General features: G+C 40.2%; 1 pseudogene; it reads right to left on the bottom strand.

The window, feature by feature from the left end:
• The window catches only part of LOC147441973 (uncharacterized), a 90661-nt pseudogene extending 73093 nt beyond the window's left edge, over positions 1-17568 (bottom strand).
• Between the last annotated feature and the right edge of the window lie 3445 nt (positions 17569-21013).

Raw genomic sequence — 21013 nt, 5'->3', positions numbered from 1 at the left:
TCCTTTGTTGACTATTGGGTCATTGAATTTGACAAGACAACTATCTACCATTGCAGCATCTAGATCATTGGTAATGTTGGCTGGAAGGCTATACAAACAGGGATCGGATCAAATCCTTAGGCCTTGTTTGAATCAAGTGAACAGGACTTGTATCTACACCAGTCTCATGTACAAACAATGGGGATTCACAATGGGCATGCACAGACGTATCAAAGATTGATGAGAATGGGTGTATATTGGCCGAAAATGCAACAAAGTGTTCATATGCATATCAAATCATGTATTATCTGCACTTTTCAAAAGCCGAAAGAACACGCGACTCTATTCAAATTATCTGTAGCACCCAGATGGAGTAACTACATTGTAGAATACCTCACCACCAGAAAACTGCCTGAAGGGATGAGTAGATCACGTATCAAAACGATCATGAAAGAGGCAGAAAACTATGTATTGATTGAGGACAATCTTTACAAGAGGGAAAAAGACAATCATTGAGAATGTGTGCGAGCGACGTAAGAGGAATGTGTTCCTATCTTAGAGCAAGCACATGGCGGACAAGCTGGAGGACATTTCTCAGCTGACAAAATGGCCAAAGCAATTCTTATTGCTGGCATATGGTGGCCTACACTATTCATGGACGCCGAAGAGTTTGTGAAACGATGTGATGATTGCCAAAGGACAAAGATTCCTAGAGCACGAGATGACATGCCCTTGGGGGCAAGAGCGTTTGCAAAATGGGGAATAGATTTTATAGGACCAATTGTGCCTCCTGGATATAAAACGCAGGCTCAATACATTATTGTGGCAACAGATTATCTAACAAAGTGGGTTGAAGCGAAAGTAACTACCAAAAATGATGCAAAAACGACAGCACAGTTTTTGTATGAGAACATTTTCACCAGGTATGGCTTACCAATAGAGATAGTGAGCGATAGAGGGACTCATTTCGTCAATGAAGTGATCGAATTCCTATTGAATGAATTCATGATAATTCACAAGAGGTCAGCTCCCTATCATCCACAAGCTAACGGCCAAGCAGAAAGTACAAACAAGATTTTGGTGACAATTCTCACAAAAACTGTTAGTGAATCGAGAGCCGAATGGGATCAAAAGCTGCATTCAGCTTTATGGGCATATAGAGTAGCGTACAAAACCTCGATCGGAACGACTCCGTTCAACATGGTTTATGGAATTCAAGCAATTTTGCCACTTGAATTTCTTATCCCCATCCTTCGGGTAGCTAAATAATTAGAATGGACATGCCATGAATTATCCAATCAAATAGATATCCTGGAAAAACTGGATGAAACTAGATTGAGAGCCATTGCATCAATCTACACGCAAAAACAAAACATGAAATCATTCTTTGATCAACATGTTATCAGCAAGGAATTTGCTATGGGGGATTACATCTTAATGTATACCCTGAAACAACATTCCCGGAAACTCAAAAAGCGAGGCAATGGACCCTATGTGATTCATGACATATCATCTAGCGGTGCCATTAAGCTTGCGACGTTAGAGGGAGAGGAGATGCCTAATTGGATTAGTGGCTGCAGATTAAAGAAGTACAACCTACCACTAACCTCAGAGATGCTTGCCAAAATCCGTGCTGCAAAGGAGCGCAAGAACAAAGCAAATGAGACAAAAGCTCAGCACAAGAGGAGGCCAAAATCAAGATTTTAGAGCGCAAACAGAAATTACAACAATAAAGACTTCCTCAACTAGCAGATACGGCTCAAATTCCTCTTTCTATAATTCACACTGACGAGCAATGGGAAATAGGAATCGATATTCACATCAATATCAGACTTCCGAATGGCAGATATAAAGAGCATTGATTGACACAGGGGCAAGAGTCAATCTGGTCAACTTCTCCACTTACAAGATGCTTACCGATGAACCCCTAGTGCAATCCACATGAGATTTACAAGCCGCAAACGGGGCAACAATGCCAACATTGGTACTAGTAAACTTACCAATCAATATTGTGGAAATAGTTGTCCTCATCAATTTTTCGTAATGAAAGACGAAGGAATCAGAGAATCACTATCTTTGGGAGTTCCATGGATGAGAACGTACAATGCAGTTACCGAATGGTCAGCACATGCGCTGATGTACACACACAACTCGAACACGTATATGACTCCATTCGCCAAAATAGATCACTCGTGGCCGATTATCCCCATTGACAAAAAGCAATCAACTTATCAGCCAGAAACATCGAAAACGGCTGTTCGAAAGTATGGATAAAGAAAACCATCATGCAGAACAAACAAAGACAGATATGGCTACCCAAGGCACAACTCCTGACAAAAGAAACACCATATCAAAGACCTGCAGGAGCTAATCCAAAGTGGAAATGGCAACCAAAGCTGGAGACGACCAACAATTCGGCGTCAAAGATCGAAGAGAGACCAAAAAGTAAACACAGGAAGCCTAATCTAACAAAATGGCAATGGAAACCTAAGAAAATTTAGGAACCTACATTAAAATTGGAAAATATGAAAAAAACTGAATACAAATGGGTTCCAAAAATAGTTGCCATCAAAAAACCAACAATCAAGGAGAGAGCAATCAAACTGCAAGCTCTTCTGTTCCATAAACAGCTAGCCTCGCCATCCAAAGCCACTGAAAATTACATTCAGTCCACGCATCTTTCACAACACTTTGTTTCCCAATGTATTGTCTCAAACATGAGGATAGGGCCACATTACACGGTCCTGCATAGACACAGATTTCAAAACCCATGCACATGCAAACAACCTTCGTCCGAGACGACTCAGTTTAGAAAAGGGGGAGTAACTGCTGAATCTAGCAGCAGTCAGGACCATTGAGGGGTCCAACGTGTATATATGTACACAATGCATGTGTTTGTTGTTTTTTTTTCATTTTTTAGAGTTCAATTTCGAACAAATTTGATCAAAATCTGGCATTTTTTGTGTTTTTATCATCCAACCAGAATAATAATGAGCTCTAATGACAAAATCTGGAGCATTGGGATGCTTCTAGTGAAAATATATTCTTAAAGGTGAGTATAATAATTTTTGGCTAATTTTCGCCAGTTAATAAGTATTGTCAATTTATTTTGTTTGGTTTTCGTTAATAATTTTCCAAAATTAAAAAATATCGCCACACTGTCAAAATCAAGTTCTGGAAGCAAGCGCCGAAGTATCATGATAGGGCTATCAAGCATGGAAGATATGAATATAATCTGAAGATGTTGAATTTCAGCCTTAATGATCATGACCACATTTCACCACAATCGCATCAAATGGTCATACGACACCAGAATGATGAACGTTTCGACCCATAGATGGTATGCAAATTATATTGGGATCAAAGGTAATGAAAATAATACCTATGTCACGAAAACCTCGGGAGATATGGGTCAGGTAGGCCAAATTCTAGCTCATTGTTCATTTTCACATTTTGAGAGAGAAGAAGAGAGCTTCTTGACCTAGAGCGAGCTGCCACATTTTTACCCCATACGGATGTTCAGGGCCAGCATTTCATACCAGATTTCACAGGTATGTTCCTTATCAAGTAAAGATCAAGTCTATTACGCAATGTTAGGAATAAAGCCATGTGATCAAATCTCAGTTTGGTGGAGGTACAACGATCGCTATCGGTGTACCCCACAGACCAAAATTGACACAAAATTTGCAAAAAGCCTCCCCTCAACTTCATCAACAACCTGCAGGTGTCAAAAATTAGAACTCAGTGAGGGATACACTCTCTTGAATTTTCATGAAAAATGCACAAATTTTGCTCATAGAATGGGCCAAATTTGTCAAACACACCCGAATCGGGAAATTTGACCTACAACTACCAAAATTCGACTGAAAATTATGACGCGTGGTTTGAAAGGCATACCTGTCCGACTAGGAGTCAGCACGGTAGTAGAACACCCTGATTGGAGCTCGGAATCTCCTACAAGGACGGAGATGACCATTTCAGTCTCGAGTGATTACACAAGGGAAGAATTTGTCCGAACTAATGTCAAAGACTAAAAGGCGACTTAGAGATGCCCAATTATCCCATTGGTATCCAAAGAATGCCTGAAAAAGTACCCAATTCTGGAAAATCTCCAAAGACGGGGTAAAAAGTTCTTGATCAAGTCAGAATCAGACAGCGGAGTGGGCTGGTGATAGCAACACATCATGGAAGCAGTAAAAGCCCAAACACTAACATCAACTAACTCCAGTATCTAACCAGAATTCATCAGGAAAACCCAATATGGTTAGACTTAGTAAAATAAGGTCAAACAGTGAAAAATTGCTCTAATTTGTTCATTTTAAGTCCAAACTTGAAAATAAATCATCAGTGGGCTAGGCAAGCATAGGGGACCAAAGCCATCCAGTTTTCACCCAAAAAAGCCCAGGTACTACGATCTCGATCGGTGTACCTCAGCATCATATTTTGACCAAAACCTAACACATCTCTTGTACACGTCTTCTTCAAGTCACACATCAAGTTTCAAGCCAATTGGACATCAAAAACCCATGAAAATTCAAAGTCTAGTCCAAAACTCCCTTGTAACCCAAAATTGGGACTTATAAACTCAAAAGTGGTTCAAATAAAAGACAGAGTGGACCAAAATGACCCTCTAGCTATTAGCAAACCACTCATGTGATCAAATCTCATTTTGGCCTCTGTACTACGATTGCGATCGGTGTACCTCAGGCCCAGATTTGGCTCAGATTTCAATCAGTCATAGCTCTAGTCTTCCTAGTCTCACTGGTGAAATAAGGACAAGAATGGATGAGATTTTTTCAAGTTATGATCAATTTTAACTTTTGAATTGATTTTTACTAAAGTCTAAATGCTACTGGTTGCCAAAGGAAAATCCTGACAGCTTGTGATTCTAATGACACAGAATGCCTCGCCAAAAGCAAGCAAGGCAGTGGATAGCAACACCATATGAAGTGGATGAGCTCTCTACGAACAAAAAAGCTCACATTTTAGATGAAACACTAGCTCAGATCCCTACTTATATTTTCATCGCGAAGTTTAGGGATGCTGATGGTGACATGGTAAAGACGACTATCATGCCACAAAAAATATGGAATGTCACGGGAACCGAATAATAGAGATCGATAGCAAAAGATAGAGAAAGAGATCTTTGTATTGACGAATCTTTGTAGAGATTTGATACAACAGAGGAGCAAAATATATGGGCGCACTCCGTTGTACGGAGCTCGAACCTCCCGACCACCCCCGAGCTTCAGTTCGCTTGCATGCAGCGTCTCACTCGCACTCGCACTCGCACTCGCACTCTCACTCTCACTCTCACTCTCACTCTCACTCGCACTCGCACTCGCACTCGCAAAAGAAGAGATCGGTGAATGATCCCCAAACGCACCACCCGTCGTGCTTTTATCCTTCTTTTCCTCGAAAAGCCTGCACGATTTTCGTACCAAGTATACCTGCGAGAATAATATAAGAACGTGATCGCTAAGCGATCCGTAAAGGTTAGATTTCTATCATGACACTTTGCACAGATCCTGTTTCACACATTGATTTCTGCATCGCCTACAAAATAGCCAAAAGAATATACTCGTGCAACCAATTCAACATGATAATCAAAGTAAAAAAACATAATTATATATCTTCATAATCTCAATTTTCATACTCTATCATGAAAAAACAATCCACCTCTTGGTTGATAGCAGGGAGAACTGTATGATGTTGTATGTCTGTCTGTCCCTGTGTACACTACACTGTTTCTGCCTTCTGTTTGTTTTCATCATAACTTTTACAAACGAACTCAGAACAGAGCAATACAGGTACTCAAAACGACGGGAATAGGTCTGGTCTACAATGCAACGCGGACAGAATTGCGAAAAACATCTCTGTTTGGCTAAAAACGTAACTTTTAGGTCGCGACTCATAAAACCTCTATTTTTGGGTCTCCACTACTTTTACAACTTATTTTAAGCCTACCCATGCATTTTAAGCTAAAACACATAAATATAAAACATTGATATTAATAAAAATCTCAATTTTACTGTTCATAGACAGACTATCTGTTATTCATTAATCTTTATCAAATCCGTCTTTAGTGTATTATTTTTTAAAAAAAAGAATATATGTTCTCTCTTAATATCTCAACTCATTCGTATAAGCTCTATTTAATAAACTATTCAACAATCTTTCAAATCGTACTAACGAAAGATATGCCCTGCTACATTCTTTTCGACTTTAATAACTTCAAAGACTAGTCCTATTACATTCTCCCCTTATCAAAATTAACTCTGTCCTCAGAGTTGGTCTAAAGAGAGGAAAATTCTGTTTGCAAAACACTAAGATCAATCCATGATGCATCCTCTACTGGATAGTTCTGTCACTTAACCAAATTTTCCACAATGTCTCTATTTCTCAGATGTTTAAAACGCCTATCTAGTACTAAGTCTGGTTCTACAGTCAATGATCCGTCATCTTTCAACTTAGAGTTGTCCTCTAAAACATGATGCACATTAGGAGCATACTTTTTCAATAAACTCACATAGAATACATGATGCACTTTAACATGAGAAGGCAATTCCAATTTGTAACCTAATGAACCAATGCGCTTCAAAATTTTAAATGGACCAACAAATCGTGGAGACAATCTTCTATCATTTCCAAGAATCAAACGAGACTTCTCAGGAATAACCTTTAAAAAACCATATCACCAGTTTCATACTCCACAACACGATGTTTCTTGTCATAATACAGTTTATGTCTCTTTTGAGATTCTCTAATATTCCCCTTGATTTTGGCCAACTCGCTATCCATTTTCTCAAGCATCTCACGTGACAGTTCTACCTTATTCCTCGAATTAAGAAAATGAATAGGTGTAGGATAGTTATAGCCATACATTGCCTCAAACGGAGTCATCCTAATAGATGAATGATATGAACTGTTATATGCAAATTCAACCACCAAAGGCAGATATTCATTCCAATTAGATTGGTTTTCATTGACATACATTTGTAACATATCTTCTAGAATACGATTCACTCTCTCCGTTTCCCCATCTATTTGAGGATGAAAAGCAGTAGACATGCGTAACTGGGTACCTATAGAGTCAAAAGTCGCTCTCCAGAAATGAGAAGTGAACTTAGAATCTCTGTCAGACACTATGCTCTTGGGCATGCCATGCAAAGGAAATATCTCTTTCATAAACAAGTATGCAATGGTCAATGCAGTATAAGTTATTTTTACAGGAAAGAAGTGAGCTTGTGTTGTGAGTCTATCTACCACCAGAAAGATCGAATCATACCCTCCACGAGTAGTAGGAAGTCTAATGATAAAGTCCATGGATATACACTCCCACTTCTGTAAAGGAATGTCTAAGGGTTGAAGGTCACCAGGCATCCTCTTATGCTCAATCTTAACTTGTTGACATTGAAAGCACTCACACACATAATTCTTAACATCCAATTTCATACGCGGCCAAAAGAATAAGGTTTTAATATTTTCATATGTCTTATTTAATCCAGGATGACCAGAAAAAAGGTGAATTATGACACTCATGCAGAATTTGACTCTTAAAAGAAGAATTTGCAGGAATACACAAGCGGTCATAACAATACAGATTTCCCTTATACAAGTGATATCTATTTTCATACATCTCACGCAAGAATTTCAAAATAGGCATATAAAAGGAATCATTTTCAACTTCAGTATGTATCTCATCAATCAAATTGGATCGCACAACAGTCAACAAATTACACATGGGCCTACGACTCAATGCATGTGCAACTTTATTTTCTTTTTCACACAAATACTTCAAATCAAAGTCATACTCAGCCAGCAATTCAATCCATCTTCTTTGTCTGTTGTTTAACAATGGCTGCGTGAAAATATACTTCAAACTTTGATGATCAGTACGCAATTAAAATTTGACACCAAGCAAAAGATGACGCCAATGTTTCAATGCATGAACAACAGCAAGCAATTCTAGATCATGTGTTGCATAGTTCAATTCATGTCGTCTTAATTTCTTAGACTCATATGCAAGCACTCTTCCTTCTTGTGTCAAAACACACCCTAGTTGTTCACCACTAGCATCACATGACACAACAAACGGTTTGCCCATCTCAGGAACTTTCAAAACACAATTTTCTGCTATTTTAGCCTTCAAGGTCTCAAAAGCAGTCTCACAGGTAGAAGTCCACACAAAACCCTTGTCTTTCTTGGTCAATTCGGTCAAAGGACTTGCTATCTTAGAGAAATCTTTAATGTGTGCTCTCTCATATTGTGCTAGACCCATAAAGCTTCTTACATCTCTTACTAACATAGTCTTAACTTTATCAAAATCAATGTGAATCCCCTCTTTAGAAATCACTCTTCCCAATTACACAATCTGATTCTTTGCAAAAGAATACTTACTTGCTTTGGCATATAATTTATGTTCACGCAAAACCTCAAATATTTTCTTTAAGTGCAATGCATGATCTTCTTCATTCGTAGAATACACAAAATATTATCCAAGAATACCAGAATGAAGTCCTCAAGATACGGGTGAAAAATATTATTCATTAAGCACATGAAAGTTGTTGGTGCATTAGACAAACCAAAAGCAAGAACTCTAAATTCATAATGTCCATAACGTGTACGAAAAGAAATCTTTGGAATGTCCTCGACCTTAATGCAGATTTGATGGTAGCCAGAACGAAGATCAACCTTTGAAAATATTGTGGCACCACTCAAATGACTAAGCAGTTCATCTATGTGAGGAAGAGGATATTTGTTCTTAATGGTCTGTTTGTTTAATCCCCTATAGTCGATGTATAACCTATATGTACCATCCTTTTTCTTTTTGAATAACACAAGACTACCCCAAGGAGATACACTAAGCTTAATGAAACCCTTTTTTCAAAAGATCATCAAGTTGTATCTTGAGCTCTTTAAGCTCATCAATATTGAACCTGTATGGAGCTCTTGAATAAGGTGTTGCTCCTGGATATAGATCTATGGCGTGGTCTACCGCTCAAGGCGGAGGCATACCAGGAAGATCGTCCGAAAACACATCCTTAAATTCATGTAAGAGATCCTCTATAAATTCAGGATTTGTCTCTTTATGTTTATCCCCAGATTCTTCTTTAATCTCATTAGCAAACACAAGCAACGTCTCACACTCTTATCTAAGTCACCTTATCAATTCCATTGCCAAAACTAGATTTAGAATCTCTTTCTTTCCACAAAGAGTGTGACTTATCATCATCAAATGATTAAAGATATATTTTTCTTTCTTAACAATCAATCAAAACATGATTTTCAATGATCTAATTGATACCAATGATAACATCATGCATATCAATGTTTATGTTATAGAAATCATCTTTATGATTTCGACTCTTCAAAAAAAAAAAAAAAAAACAATTTTTCTACTAACTCTTTCGTGAAACTATTATTACCACTTGTTAAATCCACAAGACTTTTAACTTCTCGATTTAATTTCAAGTTTAATTTCTCAATCAATTTAGACGATAAGAAGCAATGAATACTATCCAAATCAATTAAGAAATTCAAATTTTAATCTCAACTTCTACGCATAAATTCGATCTCACAGAAGCTTTCAAAGGCCGTATCAAAAACATAAAACATCACGAAGAAGGGGTAGATGACTTACCTTTATCGTACGCATCGCCAAAAGTCTCCAATTGAGTCATCTTGGTACGTATTGTCTTACCGGTCACCTTGCTCGAGCATTCGAAAGTCTCGTGGTCGTGTTCTCGATATTGAAAGTATAATCCCAATCTTTGAGTTCTTCAATCCACGCTTCTAAATCTTCCCATATCTTTCTTATGCCATCAAACTCTTTAAGCTTAGCCTTCGTTAAGAATGATTTGGTTGTCGCTTCTCCCATATCGTCATCGTTTCTTTTGGAGGTACCCCAGCGCCACCACGATGATTATTGTTTCCAGGTGGATTAGCATGGTTTTCACCTTCATGTTGGCCATCAAGTCTACATAGATATCAAGCTCTCGTGCTGCTTTGCCCCGCAGAGCCTCAACACGCTCTTGATTTGCAATTTTGAGATCTTCTCATAGTCGCCGAATCAGGTCTTCTTGCTCCTTCATCCTCCTCTCGTATCCTTCCATGTCCAGAATCAACCGCTTGCTCTGATACCAATTGTCACGGGAACCGAATAATAGAGATCGATAGCAAAAGATAGAGAAAGAGATCTTTGTATTGACGAATCTTTGTAGAGATTTGATACAACAGAGGAGCAAAATATATGGGCGCACTCCGTTGTACGGAGCTCGAACCTCCCGACCACCCCCGAGCTTCAGTTCGCTTGCATGCAGCGTCTCACTCGCACTCGCACTCGCACTCGCACTCGCACTCGCACTCTCACTCTCACTCTCACTCTCACTCTCACTCGCACTCGCACTCGCACTCGCAGAAGAAGAGATCGGTGAATGATCCCCAAACGCACCACCCGTCGTGCTTTTATCCTTCTTTTCCTCGAAAAGCCTGCACGATTTTCGTACCAAGTATACCTGCGAGAATAATATAAGAACGTGATCGCTAAGCGATCCGTAAAGGTTAGATTTCTATCATGACACTTTGCACAGATCCTGTTTCACACATTGATTTCTGCATCGCCTACAAAATAGCCAAAAGAATATACTCGTGCAACCAATTCAACATGATAATCAAAGTAAAAAAACATAATTATATATCTTCATAATCTCAATTTTCATACTCTATCATGAAAAAACAATCCACCTCTTGGTTGATAGCAGGGAGAACTGTATGATGTTGTATGTCTGTCTGTCCCTGTGTACACTACACTGTTTCTGCCTTCTGTTTGTTTTCATCATAACTTTTACAAACGAACTCAGAACAGAGCAATCCAGGTACTCAAAACGACGGGAATAGGTCTGGTCTACAATGCAACGCGGACAGAATTGCGAAAAACATCTCTGTTTGGCTAAAAACGTAACTTTTAGGTCGCGACTCATAAAACCTCTATTTTTGGGTCTCCACTACTTTTACAACTTATTTTAAGCCTACCCATGCATTTTAAGCTAAAACACATAAATATAAAACATTGATATTAATAAAAATCTCAATTTTACTGTTCATAGACAGACTATCTGTTATTCATTAATCTTTATCAAATCCGTCTTTAGTGTATTATTTTTTAAAAAAAAGAATATATGTTCTCTCTTAATATCTCAACTCATTCGTATAAGCTCTATTTAATAGACTATTCAACAATCTTTCAAATCGTACTAACGAAAGATATGCCCTGCTACATTCTTTTCGACTTTAATAACTTCAAAGACTAGTCCTATTACATGGAATCTCCACAGAAGGCCGGAGGTCACTGAAGCCATGCAGACTATTCATTTGGAGCAGTTTTTGAGATTGCAGCCATGGGGAACAGACTACATGAGGGCCCACGAGCTCATGAGCTCGATACAGTATGATGGGCGAGCAATGCTCACCGACAAGGATGGCTCAAAGGTAAAAGTAAAGATCACAAAAGAAATCATCAACGAAGCTTTGCACTTCCTTCCAGGGCAACACGACTTGCTGGCAAAGACCAAGTTAGTGGATAACGAGAAGGCATTTATCAAAGCAAAAGGAAACAAGTACAAGTACAGTGACGTGATATACAGTGAGCTGGAGTTACCAATGAGATTGATCTCTCAACATTTCAGGGTAAAAAAGCCTCCTCGCTACACCGAGCCGATCCTGCACATTGCAGTGGTCATGTCTCTAGCAACAGCGGAATACAGAACCATCCAATGCGATTATTGTTCTTACATCTTGGAGAACTTGATCGAAGAAAATTTGAAAAGCTCGGCAAAGAACAAAAGCTACATGAGTGCAAGGCCAATGCTAACAAGAATAGCATATCAAGCTTTGGGCATGATTGAAGACCTCCAGGTGGCCAGTTCTCAAACGGCCTTGATTCAGAAAGCAAAGCTAGTTGCTCACTCAGTACGGACAATCACTAGTACAACATCATCGCGCTCGACCAAGGCATCCAACAAAAGCTCAAGTGGTGAAGAAGAGACGGAGACTGAAGACCAGGGAAACTCTCAAGGGTCAAAAGACAAAGGACCATCAGAATTTGAAGAAAGCGAAGAGGAAGACTCCACCACACCACTTGAAAAAAGAAAAATAGAAAGAAGTATAGTGCCGTAGTCCACCGACCTTCAAAAAGCATATGCAGAGGCCCAACAAAAAATTGAGGAAAGAAGGACCAAGTTGCGGGCTGACAGAAAAGTAAGAGCAGCTGCAACACAACAAACAGAAAAACTAAGGTTCGAGAAGGAAATAAAAGCAAGAATAGAAAATGCAGCTCGCATACGGGCGGAAAAACAAAGGTTAGAAGCGGAACAAAAGACTGCAGAAGTGGACGTTTCTTCTCAATCCACTGAAGGAACAAAGGAGAAAGAAGTGGCTGGAGACCCAAACCAAGCAGAGCAACGGAAGAAAGCTCAAAGAGAAAAGAATGTGGAAGCACGACAAGCAGCGGAATGGACTCACCAAAGAATAATCAAGATTTTAAAGAAAAGAAAAGCGGACGCGTCTGCTTCACAGCCAAGGGAAGATGCATCGAAAAAGAGGCATGTACAAGAAGTGGAGAAATCACCACCTCTTCCCTCGCCTAAATCACCACCTCCTCTCTCGCCAAAATCTCCTCCTCCTCCTCCTTCTCCATCAACCCAAAAACCACCACCTCCTCCTCCATCATCTGCACACAAAGATTCTTTGCCCCCTACTGAAGCAATAGGGTACCAAGAAGCCTGTCAGGTTATGGCTGAATTTGACTACAGAAAAACCTTGCAAGATCTGGAAAAACAGTTTTGATGCCAGCATGTGGTGCTAGAAGAAAAGGAAAGGCTGGTACAGAAGGCTCAAAACATGCAAAAATTTGGGCAAGAGGAGCTAGAGAGCTTGCGAGCACAACTAGAGCTCACAACGCAGGAAAGAGACACTGAGCGACAATAGGCTCAGTCTCTGATCAAAGATCTGGTGGATGTTGGGACGGAGTTGACATTCGAGGAAAAGGAATGCCAGGATTTGAGAGCAAGGGTAATGAAAGAAATGGAGCAGCTCGATTACGAAAATGCAAGGTTCCAGAGGGTTAACAACTCATACCTCACTGTCAAAAGTACTTTAACAACCTTAATGGCGAACCAAGAACCTGCTAGAGCATTGGTCTCCTCATCAGACAATGATGCAGCAGTGAACACCCTTGCAGCGCTGAAAGGAGAGCTAGAGCAAGAAAAACTTCAAAGATAGCTGCTCTTATCGGGAACGATGGCCCAGATGGCGGCCTACGAGCAAAAAGTAAAAGAGTTGGAGCAACAACTCGCACAAGAAAGGGCCGAGTTAGAGACTCAGAAGGAGATCAGTGACACATTTCTGAAAGTGAAAGAAGCATTGAGTTCTCAACCCCAAATCAGAACAGAGGAAGCCCAAGTGCAACCGCAACTATTGTCAGGACAAGAAATGCCTGACTTGCCTGAAACATCACACCAAGGAGAACAAGAGCAAGGATCAACAGAGGAAAATCTGGAGATAAGGATGGTCTAACTCGGACCATCAAGGACATGCCAGAGGGACCAACAAAATATTACATGATATACGAAAAGAAGATAATGAAGTCAGCGGCCCTAGCGTTTGTTACAACCAGAAGAGCAGGTGGAGGGGTTTGGCCATGAGTACCTACCTTTTCCCATGATATGCCAGGAAGCAATCCTATGGGAGGAGAAGATGTGGCTGACCCTGCCACAAAACAAAGACGAGGGTTACGAAGGTGTAGCACTAACAGCTGAAGAAGCATAGGTACTCATAGACGAAGGTGTAGCGCTAATAGCTGAAGAAGCACAGGTACTCATAGACGACCACCCAAAGAGGAGGAAGAAGTGGCTGGACAAGCGGCCACAGGATCTAACCAACTTCCACAACGCTCCTCAGCACATTCAAATAGATCCTACGTTATGCCCAGTACCTAGAAGACGCACATGGAAGGAGTTTGCCACATGGAAAGGCTCGAGGCAGCAAAAGCTGAACTACCCAGTCGTGATAGCGCAAAATCCTCCTACAATAGCGTATTTAGTCAACACTCTGAATTCAAAAATCACCTTGCTGCGGGATGTCCCAGATGTGGCCTGTCAGATGCTGGTAAAGATAGCCCAGATGATCGCCACCTGCATCCAGGTGTTCAAAGAAACTAAAGGCGACGATCATCCGTGGAACCTGTTCCTTGAAGGGCATAGAGGGATCTGATGGAATCTCCAAGATTCAGTGCCACGACATATTTTGATGGCAATGTACTCAAGACTCATGTACCTACCATCACATTAATTACAGACATTCTAGGAGGCCTTCATCACATGTTTTTTCAAAATCGACTCAAGAATCTTTCATCCTATGGCGAAGGACCTCAAGGCATGGTACGTAACATACCAACACACATTAAGTGAAAATCCTTTCAGACAGCTCCGCACGCAAAGCTTTTCTGCGACACTTGCCTCCTTGGAGCCCCATCAACGACCAAAGCTCTGAACATGCACAAGGACGTGCAAGGATAAGGAAGGGGGGAGTGTTTGGCGGACAAATCGATGGTCTCCAGAGAAAGAGTCACATTTTTGTGGGAATTCCTTGCAAATTATTTTGTAAGAGAGCATCTCTAAGCCGAGAACTTGTAAAAGAATTTATGATTATTTTCCTGGGAGCAATTGTATATTAGAGAGCCAGCTAGAAGTTTAGGAGCTTTTGGTCGGACAAGCCATTTGTACAGACCTAAACTATAAAGGTCAAGTTTTGTAAGTTTGAACATTATCTTTTTTTATAACAAAACTGAGAAGACAATGTACGTTTCAGAGCTTCCTCTTGCTCCAACTTGTAATCTTCGCTACTGTGGCTACGGTAATCCAAATTCAGATTCGTTTATTGCATTGTGTTTCTCTTACTTTGCTCTTCCATTCAAGTGTACTCATTCAAGATTTGGTGTAGGTTTTCAACTACGTGTTTGGAGTCTTAAATCGCTGTTTTAAGTGATTATATGCATATTTTATATTGTTTTGACCCTAGGAGAGGCTTTAGGGACCCTAAAACGACCCTTTGGGATCACATGTTCACTGTTTTTGTTGACTTTGGGATGAACAATCGTTATCTTTGTACCTCTCCAGAATGCTATGAGAGTGATAGGATAGGTTCTAAATAGTCCCCTGTATCTCCCCTTCAAGTTTCATGCCAATCCGACATGATTTGCATGGTAAACGGCCGTGATGACTGTAGAGCTGTGTAGAAGGACATAGGCAGATTGCTTGGCTTTAATGCGCACGATTTTCTTGCAGAGTTAGTAGCTGCATCTCATCGAGTTCACTTCATTAGGAATGACATCCCTAGTGAGTTTCCATGCCTTATCCAGGTCGCTTCCCTTGTATTGATATTTAATGTTGATGCGTGAGAGCTATGCTATGGACGTCCGTCGCGGCGATCTGCAAAAAACCAAAAAAGAATAGGAGTATGCACGAGGTTGCGTACCAAAGGTATAGTACTCATATGCTTAAACCATATTGCATAGTTTTTTCTTGATTTTATCTTTGTAAGTGATTGTATGATGTTTTCTATTTTATAGTACCTTTCCTTTAACTTTATGTGGTCAAAGGGTCAACACTTTTCTACACGCCACATTGATGAGCATCGAACCACCATGGATTGTGGCATCATGCGCAACTTTGGCACAAATGAATCTAGATATTGTGGGACTATTGAAAGGATACTAAAGGTCAATTTTAGAACCTTTCATATTTTCATCCGTAAGTGCAAGCGGTTTGCAAATTTGTGTAGACGGCATCAGAAACGGCTCTACATGGTGGACTCTAGTGTCTATCACACGGGGAGGCATGACAACTTAGTTTTGCCACACAATATTGACGAAGTGAGTGTAAACTTTCTTTACCTTTATTTGCTGGTAACATAATACCAATGCCACTCACTTTGGATGTCTCTTCTATACGTCCTCTATATCCCATCAATACATCAACAAAAACTTTGCTTAATATTTCTTATAACACCTCGAGAAGAACCATCATTTGCATTAATGAAGTAGAGACCATCTTGAAACCTCTGCCACCTACTACTTTGAATGAGGGGGAGACAATGGACAGAGAGATCAATGATTCAATTCCTAGTGTTGCCATTCTCAGTGAGGATGATTGCCATGATGAGATGTAAGATCATGAAGCCAACACATTCACAAATGAGAATTTGATTTCTCTCTTACTGATTTAGGAGCCAAGAGTTTAGATTTAGATCAAGCTATTTGGATAGATCTTTTGGATGATGATTTATAAATATTTTGTATAATTTACTCTATGAAAATGTTTTGTCGTCTCTTTCCTTCATACCTCTCTCTCTCTCTCTCTCTCTCTCTCTCTCTCTCTCTCTCTCTCTCTCTCTCTCTCTCTCTCTCTCTCTCTCACACACACACACACACACACACACACACACACACACACACACACACACACACAATCTTCATTTTTGTAAAGAATGAAAATCAAGTGGCTCTAATTGATTTAATGATAATATATCTCTTTATTTTTAATATAAAATTTTAATGAAAAATAACAAATTCATGCTTGGTAAATTTTTGAAGAAAATGGAAAAAAATTATCAAATTTGTAGATTTTGTCTCTAAATCATTGCGTGATAATGCTAGAGGCAATAACGGAGATTATAATTTCTCTCCCTCTTTCCGTTGGGTATCATATTAGTCTTGAAGGTGTGCAAAGGCAAAGTGAGAGAGCTTGTGAAGATAATTTGTCACAAGTTGGTCGCAAAGGCTCGCAACTCCATTGACACAAATACGGACCTCCTACCTGATGGGCAAGATATAGCTTGAAGAAACTATCATACATGCTACCCTCTTGTAAAATGTGGACACACTTGACTCTATCATGATGAAAGGTTAAAAATGTGAGCTTCAACCAAAGGGGCACCTGAGCAAATAGCACCAGGATTACATTCAAGGTGAGGACGATTTGTTGAAAATTGGGCTTTTTGGTCCAGCACAAAAGTAAAACTTACCTTGGTCGTGCAACCTCGAGAGTACTCCCACTCCTCCTCAGTCACTTATTCACTGCATTGTTGTGCGCTTTTCAATTGGTTGTGCAACCATCTTAAGCTCATGAATGTTGGTAGGCTCTCTAGACCTGTCGGATAGTGCATCGGTGGTTGTCTTCCCCGTCTCCACTCGATTCGTGCCCTTTGTCGCTCTTGCTTTGCATCCTCATATTGTGAAATCCACTTTTGCATCACTGGATTGTGAAGCATGCAAAATTGGTTGATTTTAGCCTCTAGATCTTCCATCATCTTCTTCTCAACACCGAGATTGCACATGACAATCCCAGATATGCGCTCATCATCTATGGTTCGCCATAGCCTGTCCTGGGCTTTATCAAATCCGTCTAGCCAGTCTCCAATGTACACCAGGGACTCTGATACCAGCCAACCTTCTGCCATGCTACCCTCCAGACATGCCTTCTAACGCACATATCCCTTGAGCGTTTTTATGAATCGTTCTAAAAAAAACATCCATCTGGAATGTACTATGCCATCTATTTCCACCTCATCAACTATGTAAACAAGAAGATGCACCTGAATGGTTAGCATGGTAGTAGGAAAGTGTTTCTCAAAGATGCACACAACCTCCGTAGTGTTTAGTTTGGCAAATGGTATGGAGTCTATGTTGATTTCCTTTAGTGAGATCCATTGCACCAACTTCGCAAGTTTGTAGATTGTGTTACGGCCGTCAAGAGACAAACATCCCTCAATGGCCACCGGTAACATAAACTGCAAAACACGTGCAGCAATGATATTAAAGTCCACACACAAATTTGTTACACAATTCCCACTATGAGATATTTCACAATGAACATACCTGACACATTTTATGCCAGTCATGTGACTTCAAACCGGTCAGCTTTCCTTCTTTAGTAAAACACGTTCGAAGCGAGTGAATTACGCCAATGGGGGTCCACACATATCAAATGGTCTCTTTTACTTTGCATTCTTGGGCTCCTGTGAAAATCCATGGCACCTTAGGGAGTTTTATCGATCCATCGGATGTTGTCTGCGGCCAATATTTCTCCATACGATCCACATTTCTAAGGTCAACCCTAGCTCCCAAAGTATCTTTCTTGTCGATCAGACATTCCCATAGCAGATTACCCACATTCTTGAATATGTGCATTGGATTGAGCAAGTGATTGATCATGGGTCGGGGCCAATATGGTAACTCGTACCATAGAGAGAGTCTCTTCATCCTTGGGGGAAAACCATCATCACACATCTCCTTCTACTCTAACCATGCTTGTGTAGACATCCTCGGTGGCTCTCTTCCCAAAAATCCATCGCGTAACACATGATTCTCTAGAAGATACGCTTGATGACCTTCGTAGATTTGCTTCTTCAATGAGGATGCCCGATGTGCATTCAGTCTAGGTCCACATGTGACACATGCTCTGTATCCGCTTGTTTGAAGCCCTGCATGTATACTCATGATAATAGATAAGCTTGAGAAAAACCAAGATTTACAGTGTTTGAGTTTAAGTGTAAGTCACCTGAGCATTCTGTTAGTCCGAGATAGTCATGCATGGTCCACATTCGATGCCTCTGATCAAAGCATTCCGTCAACTTGTGTGTCGACTCATATCCACCACTTCTATGCCAATCTACAATTGTTGTAGATCCTCCAATAGTGGACGAAGATACACATCCATATTCTTCACTTTATATTGCCGCGGCACAATCAAGCTTAGCCATAGGTGCCCCTTCTTCGTAGTCAACAGTGGGGAATGTTGTAGTTGACGATGACAACGGGCCATACACTATAAGATATTGATCTTTGACCAAATGGATTAACGCCATCCATAGACAGGCCTAGGTGCAAATTTTCAGCTTCCCTGGAAAAATCCGACCATGTTTCATCTATATGTTTCCAGGCTACGCAATCTGTAGGAATCTGTAGCACACCATCCGAAGATTTATTCTAGCACACCATCCGAAAAATCCGACCATGTTTCATCTATATGTTTCCAGGCTACGCAATCTGCAGGAATCTGTAGCACACCATCTGTAGCACGCCATGATGCTAGGGCGGCCATGGACTTACATTCAAAGAAATGCTTGATGCGAGGAAGCAGAGGAAAATTTCGCAAAACCTTTTGTGGAATTTTTGTTCCGTGAAGATCTTCTCGATATCTCTCCGAATCACATTTCGGACACTTCTCCATGTCTATGTATTCCTCTCTAAAAAGAATACAGTCGTTAGGACAAACATGGATCGAATTGTAATCCATCCCCATGTTTCATAAGATCTTTCTTGCTTCCTCTATGGAATCTGACATCACATTATCAGCTGGCAGTATGTGCCCCTTGAGCAATCTACACAGCGAAAAAAAAGCGGTACAATCGTGTAAAAATCTATCAGATCATTATACATCTAGAGTTTTTTATTAAAGTAAACTCATTGTAATAGATCACCTAAAAAGCGTTGTGACGCTAGTGTCACTCCATCCAAACTTTGTCTGCATGTTGAGAAGAACGAGGAGCACCTTCAATCTAGAGACACGTGCTCCATCATAAAATGGTGCATCAGCTTCACTTTTTATATCATCATAGATAAGCCTTTCTGAATCCATTATCATCTCGATCATTTCATCGATCTCAGGCTCAAACATTGCCTCCTTGGGGATGTGGTCTGCATGATTATCCCCCGAGCTGTCAGAGGCTACATCTTGTGGGCTCACATATGCTGCTTGACCAAAGCGCCTGCACAAACACGTCTATTGGGCTGCAAGATTGCTGCCTGTTGGCTAGCGTCAAAGTCCGACAAGTTATAATTGGCAACAAATCGATCTATAATAGATGGATCGAACTCGCCAAATTCGCGAACATGATGCAAAGAAACATGTCTTGTCCGTCGCACATCATGCTTGCATTGATTACAAGGACATAAGATCCTAATTGAGAGATAGGTGTTTCGGTTGGACGGCCCCACATCCTCGTCACTACTCATAATGAGGGTCAAAACCTTATAACCTGGACAAAAAATTAATCTTCTATTGGCATCCTCCGTATTCTCTCTCTCTCTCTCTCTCTCTCTCTCTCTCTTTGTTCACACTGTAAACAACCTCACATTCTCTAGTCATGTCGAGTCCCCACACACCACGGTCTAGAGGTGCACAGAGATCAGAACCACCGGGTTATCATCTCGTCTTTATTGGTCAATGCCTATATTTGTGGGTACAAGAAATCTACACACCCACGTCTACATGATAGTGCATTTAGTGGAAAAAACCCCTTTGCCTCTTCTCTAGCTATAGCATTTCACAGCATCTTAATAGTAGATCTTTGTCTGTAGCATGCAGGTACGCCATTCTTGCAATGTAGCTGATGCATGCTCAAAGCACTTAATTCTTACTCTAGATTTGACGGGCTGTGGTGTGTGTGTGTGTGTGATCCTTGGAATCGTCATCTTGCATCACTAATTTCTGTGTAGACTCAATTTGCTCTTCCATTGGCTGATCATGACGACTTATTGTATGGTAGCAACAATCAAATATGCAGGTGGAATTGCTGGTCCGTATGGACTATGGAGGTTGTGAGTACATGAAAGTTTCTTATGTAGGAAAACGGAGTCTTTTTCAGTGTTTTTCATAATATGAGCAAGTGTTTTTCATACAATGCTTAGCATCATGAGCGCACCTTCATTGACATGGAAAGCGCACCTTCATTGACATGCACTAAAATCTAACCTAAATCTTAAAAAAAGCTAGTCCATTGAACATAAATCTAGATCTAATTTAATCTTAAACTCAAAATAAACCTAAATCTAATTTAATATAACCTAAATCTAAATCTAACGTAAATAAACCTAAATCTAAATCTAACGTAAATAAACCTAAATCTAATCTAACGTAAATCTAACTCAAAATAAACCTAAATCTAATCTAATCTAACCTAAATAAACCTAAAT

This window comes from Adiantum capillus-veneris, chromosome 14 (assembly GCF_014529385.1).
Source record: "Adiantum capillus-veneris isolate H3 chromosome 14, ASM1452938v2, whole genome shotgun sequence".
NCBI classification, from domain to species: domain Eukaryota; kingdom Viridiplantae; phylum Streptophyta; class Polypodiopsida; order Polypodiales; family Pteridaceae; genus Adiantum; species Adiantum capillus-veneris.
Note: the sequence above shows the minus strand (reverse complement) of the source record. Positions and strands in the feature narration are given on the sequence as shown.